Here is a 6,000-nt window from a genome sequence, read left to right on the forward strand (position 1 = left end):
GTGTACAATCCCTATATGTACACTCTGGATATTTTAATAATTAAAGCAAGCTGCGGTACACTGGCATAATTAAAATAAAAAAACTCTTGTCAAACAGGGAAAAAACTAATGAAAGCAGCACCGTGAAAATACTCATCTGTAATCTGGGTGGGAATGTAAACATGCCGACACCATTTCATTCCACTGAAAGCTGTGGTTTAATGTGGAATGACCACACATTAAACAAAGACACGCTCTATTGCAATTATTGTATTCAACGCCATAAAAACGATAGAGTTAAACGCACAGCTAAAGCGACACAATTAAAACGAGAGTTAAACCAACACAGTAGGCTTTGAAGGGTATTCAAGCGAAGAGATTACAGGATGAAAATACAGTTCTCAGCGGAATACAAACACATGATATACGCCTGGTACATTAACATATCCACACAGAATACTGAAACTCGTTCAGAGTCCCTGTCGGGTAGACTTGCAAACGCAGTTATCACAGAATACTGAAACTCGTTCAGAGTCCCTGTCGGGTAGACTTGCAAACGCAGTTATCACAGAATACTGAAACTCGTTCAGAGTCCCTGTCGGGTAGACTTGCAAACGCAGTTATCACAGAATACTGAAACTCGTTCAGAGTCCCTGTCGGGTAGACTGGCAAACGCAGTTATCACAGAATACTGAAACTCGTTCAGAGTCCCTGTCGGGTAGACTGGCAAACGCAGTTATCACAGAATACTGAAACTCGTTCAGAGTCCCTGTCGGGTAGACTTGCAAACGCAGTTATCACAGAATACTGAAACTCGTTCACAGTCCCTGTCGGGTAGACTGGCAAACGCAGTTATCACTCGGTACTGGTGGTAAACAAAACCGACAAGTTGATGAATAAGATATATTCAACACATATTTATTGCTGGAACGTTCGCCTGCACAACAACCCGTTGTGCAGGCGATTTATTTTAGTAATAAAAACTTTGGAGTGTTGCACAAGCGTCTTATTCATCTGCCTGTTGTGGTGTTGCTGGTAGCAGTGATCAAATTCTACGAGCGTCGCTGCTTGTTCTTGTAGTAATCTAATCTTTCTACAATAGTTATTGCTTGTCCTTGTAATTAAGCTTCTACGAGGGTTATCACTTGCACTGTTGGTATAATCTACACGATTAGTCAACTAACATTCCATAAGTTCCAAAGGATTTTGAACCACTACGACGAGAGATTTCTACCAAGCAGCTGAAAGACTAGGTACGATTAAAGACGTTACTCTTCCTTTCCTCGGATAAAACCCATCACCCAGGTGCAGAATGACCCTAAAGGTTAGTCGCTTCCTAGTAAATTTAATAATAATAATAATAATAATAATAATAATAATAATAATAATAATAATAATAATAATAATAATAATACATACATACATATACATACATACATACAACCGTCTGTACAGTAAATATTCTTTATATTTTATCGATTTTGTTAACGTGTAATGTTTAATTATATTATCACAGCGTCATGTGTTAGTTATAAGTTATAAGTGTTAGTTATAAGTTATAAGTGGGTGGAATATAAGGTATCAGTCTTCAAGTTAGTTGACCGATAGAGGGATAATTATGGGACATAAGATAAGTGGTGGCTTAACGATTCTTTACGAATCAGTGTGGTGGAGCTGCGAGCAGTCGAGAGTATCTGGTGCTGAGTAAAACACTTGGGGGAGGGGGGGCGAAACGCTGACTTTTCATTAAACACGTTTCACCCACAGGAGGCTCCAAGTAGTGCTTGATAACTGTCTCTTGTAGGCGAAACGTCAGATTTAACATATCTGCTTCTGTTGTTCTACAAGTCCCGTGTACCTGCAATTGTTGTGGCAACGTTTCGCTCTCCAGGAGCTTTGTCAAGAATGTGAAGCCTTAAAGCTCCTGTAGAGCGAAACGTTGCCACAATAGTTGCATCTACATCCAATTACTTGCTGACTTTTGTCTGGCACTCACATCAACCCCAATTTTGGGAAACATTGTTCACCACATAATCATATAAATCGTGAATTTATATTATGCTTATAAACACAAGTCCAATATGGCTGCCAACTGCTAATCTGATGTCATCACGTGACAGCAAAACCTCAAAATAATAAATTATTTTAATTACTAATATTTCTGTTATGATTACTTTTACCATGGGCAAGCGCTAAACCCACACGGATCATTCAGTTCCCTTCACTGACATTAAGAGACGTTCTTCAAATGTATATAAAATGAATTTAAAAAGGCCCCCCACCTACTGCTAATCCTGTGATGTTATTAATATGCAGTCGAAATGGCTGGTGGAACTCCGCTCCAGTATAATGTATGCTGCAGTATAATGTATGCTGCAGTATAATGTATGCTGCAGTATGTATGCTGCAGTATAATGTATGCTGCAGTATAATGTATGCTGCAGTATAATGTATGCTGCAGTATAATGTATGCTGCAGTATAATGTATGCTGCAGTATAATGTATGCTGCAGCATAATGTATGCTGCAGTATAATGTATGCTACAGTATAATGTATGCTGCAGTATAATGTATGCTGCAGTATAATGTATGCTGCAGTATAATGTATGCTGCAGTATAATGCTGCAGTATAATGCTGCAGTATAATGTATGCTGCAGTATAATGTATGCTGCAGTATAATGCTACAGTATAATGTATGCTGCAGTATAATGTATGCTGCAGTATAATGCTACAGTATAATGTATGCTGCAGTATAATGTATGCTGCAGTATAATGTATGCTGCAGCATAATGTATGCTGCAGTATAATGTATGCTGCAGTATAATGCTACAGTATAATGTATGCTGCAGTATAATGTATGCTGCAGTATAATGTATGCTGCAGCATAATGTATGCTGCAGTATAATCTATGCTGCAGTATAATGTATGCTGAAGTATAATGCTACAGTATAATGTATGCTGCAGTATAATGTATGCTGCAGTATAATGCTACAGTATAATGTATGCTGCACTATAATGTATGCTGCAGTATAATGCTACAGTATAATGTATGCTGCAGTATAATGTATGCTGCAGTATAATGTATGCTCCAGTATAATGCTACAGTATAATGTATGCTGCAGTATAATGTATGCTGCAGTATAATGTATGCTGCAGTATAATGTATGCTGCAGTATAATGTATGCTGCAGTATAATGTATGCTGCAGTATAATGTATGCTCCAGTATAATGCTGCAGTATAATGTATGCTGCAGTATAATGTATGCTGCAGTATAATGTATGCTCCAGTATAATGTATGCTGCAGTATAGTGTATGCTGCAGTATAGTGTATGCTGCAGTATAATGTATGTTGCAGTATGTATGCTGCAGTATAATGTATGCTGCAGTATAATGTATGCTGCAGTATAATGTATGCTGCAGTATAATGTATGCTGCAGTATAATGTATGCTGCAGCATAATGTATGCTCCAGTATAATGCTACAGTATAATGTATGCTGCAGTATAATGTATGCTGCAGTATGTATGCTCCAGTATAATGCTGCAGTATAATGTATGCTGCAGTATAATGTATGCTGCAGTATAATGCTTAAGTATAATGTATGCTGCAGTATAATGTATGCTGCAGTATGTATGCTCCAGTATAATGCTACAGTATAATGTATGCTGCAGTATAATGTATGCTGCAGTATAATGTATGCTCCAGTATAATGTATGCTGCAGTATAGTGTTTGCTGCAGTATAATGTATGCTGCAGTATAATGTATGTTGCAGTATGTATGCTGCAGTATGTATGCTGCAGTATAATGTATGCTGCAGTATAATGTATGCTGCAGTATAATGTATGCTGCAGTATAATGTATGCTGCAGTATAATGTATGCTGCAGTATAATGTATGCTGCAGTATAATGTATGCTGCAGTATAATGTATGCTGCAGTATAATGTATGCTGCAGTATAATGTATGCTCCAGTATAATGCTGCAGTATAATGTATGCTGCAGTATAATGCAGTATAATGTATGCTGCAGTATAATGCTGCAGTATAATGTATGCTGCAGTATAATGTATGCTGCAGTATAATGTATGCTGCAGTATAATGTATGCTGCAGTATAATGTATGCTGCAGTATAATGTATGCTGCAGTATAATGTATGCTGCAGTATAGTGTATGCTGCAGTATAATGTATGCTGCAGTATAATGTATGCTGCAGTATAATGTATAACGAATGCTGTTGTATGTATGCTGCAGTGTAATGAATGCTGCTGTATGTATGCTGCAGTGTAATGAATGCTGCTGTATGTATGCTGCAGTGTAATGAATGCTGCTGTATGTATGCTGCAGTGTAATGAATGCTGGTTTCCCCCGCCTTTTGGTCTAAATCCCCACCTGTTCCCGTTTCCCCTCCCAGAGTTGAACCACCCGGCCGGTGGTCTCCCATGGGTTCTTCCACTTTTCCCGTTGGTTTGGCCATGGTTTCGAAACCCACCTGTTCCGGGGTTGCCATGGTTTTAATTTTCCACCCTTCCCTTTTTGGTTGGCCATTGGGGTCCCCGGAATCCCCTGTTGGGGGTCTTCCCAGGGGCGGAATCCCACCTTTTGGTCTACCTTTTGGGTTCTCGAATCCACCCGTTTCCGATTTGGCCCTCGCCATGAGTTTTCGAAAATCAAACCCGTTCCTGCTAGCCCTTCCGCCATGGTTAATCCCCCCCTTCCTTTTCCCATGGGTTAATCCCGCCCGTTCCTGGTCCCCGGGGCCCGTCCCACCCTTCCCTTTCCCTTGCCATGGGTTTCGAACCCCCACCCTTCCGTGTTGAGGGTTTAGGGCGCCCCAACACAAGTCACCTGGAATCTTGGTTCGAACATTAAAGATTCGGGCCGCAATTGGGAAATTTTTTGGGTTCCCCAGAAAAAAAATCAATTTCAGGGCTCTGCAATTAACCATTTGGAGAGGATGTTCCACCTTTGGATACCCCTACCAGTGATTTTGCCCTCTCTGTGCCTGCCCCTTTTATCCTGCCTCCTTTTTTACGGCCAGTCTTTTTTTTTCTTTTCTCCGATTCCCCCTTTTTCCCCACATCTGTTGAAATTAGCACAGGCCGGGGCTGTGTGACACTTAGAGGGGGTTGCTGTTTCCATGTGTCTAATTTCATCTGTATTATAAACCAAATTTTTGGTCAACTCTACTACAATTTGATTTTAGAGTTGCCATTGTTTTAACTTTCATGTAGTCGCCGGTATATACTTTCTCTTTATTGCTTATTTGTGTATTGTTAGCAACCATTATGGTAGAAAAAAGTGAATCGTCTCTGGAGCGCTAAACCCGTGTGTGGGAGGGTCATTCATGGCAGGTATACTCACCTATTTGTACTCACCTATTAGTGGTTGCAGTGGTCGATACATAGCTCCTGACCCCGCCTCTTCACTGATCGATACTAGGTCCTCTCTCCACCTGATCCATGAGCTTTATCATACATAATCTTAAAACTATGTATGGTTCCTGCCTCCACTACGTCACTTACCAGACTATTCCACTTCCTGACAACTTTATGACTAAAGATATACTTCCTAACATCCCTCTGACTCATCTGGGTCTTCAACTTCCAATTGTGACCTCTTGTTTCTGTGTCCCATCTCTGGAACATCCTGTCTGCCCATCTCATCTATTCCTTGCAGCATTTTGTATGTCGTTATTATGTCTCCCCTAACCCTCCTGTGCTGTGGAGGTTTGATCCTCATCTTCACTGACTATTCCTATATTGTCAACAACAGCGTCAATCATGGTAAAGAGACGGGAATATTATTACTAATACTACTGTAACTGTTATTCCACTGACAGTAATACGTCAGTATGGGTCATACATAGTCATCCGAGTTACGTCAGTTTATGTACGCAGATACACACTTGTGTGTGTATGTGCAGCACGTTGTTGCCAAGTGTGATTGGCTTGTTAGCTTTACAGGCCTCGACCGCATGAAGGTCATTAAGGCTGCATGTCATTTGTACACCAGTCAAGGATAAG

This window comes from Cherax quadricarinatus, chromosome 91 (assembly GCF_038502225.1).
Source record: "Cherax quadricarinatus isolate ZL_2023a chromosome 91, ASM3850222v1, whole genome shotgun sequence".
Lineage (NCBI taxonomy): Eukaryota > Metazoa > Arthropoda > Malacostraca > Decapoda > Parastacidae > Cherax > Cherax quadricarinatus.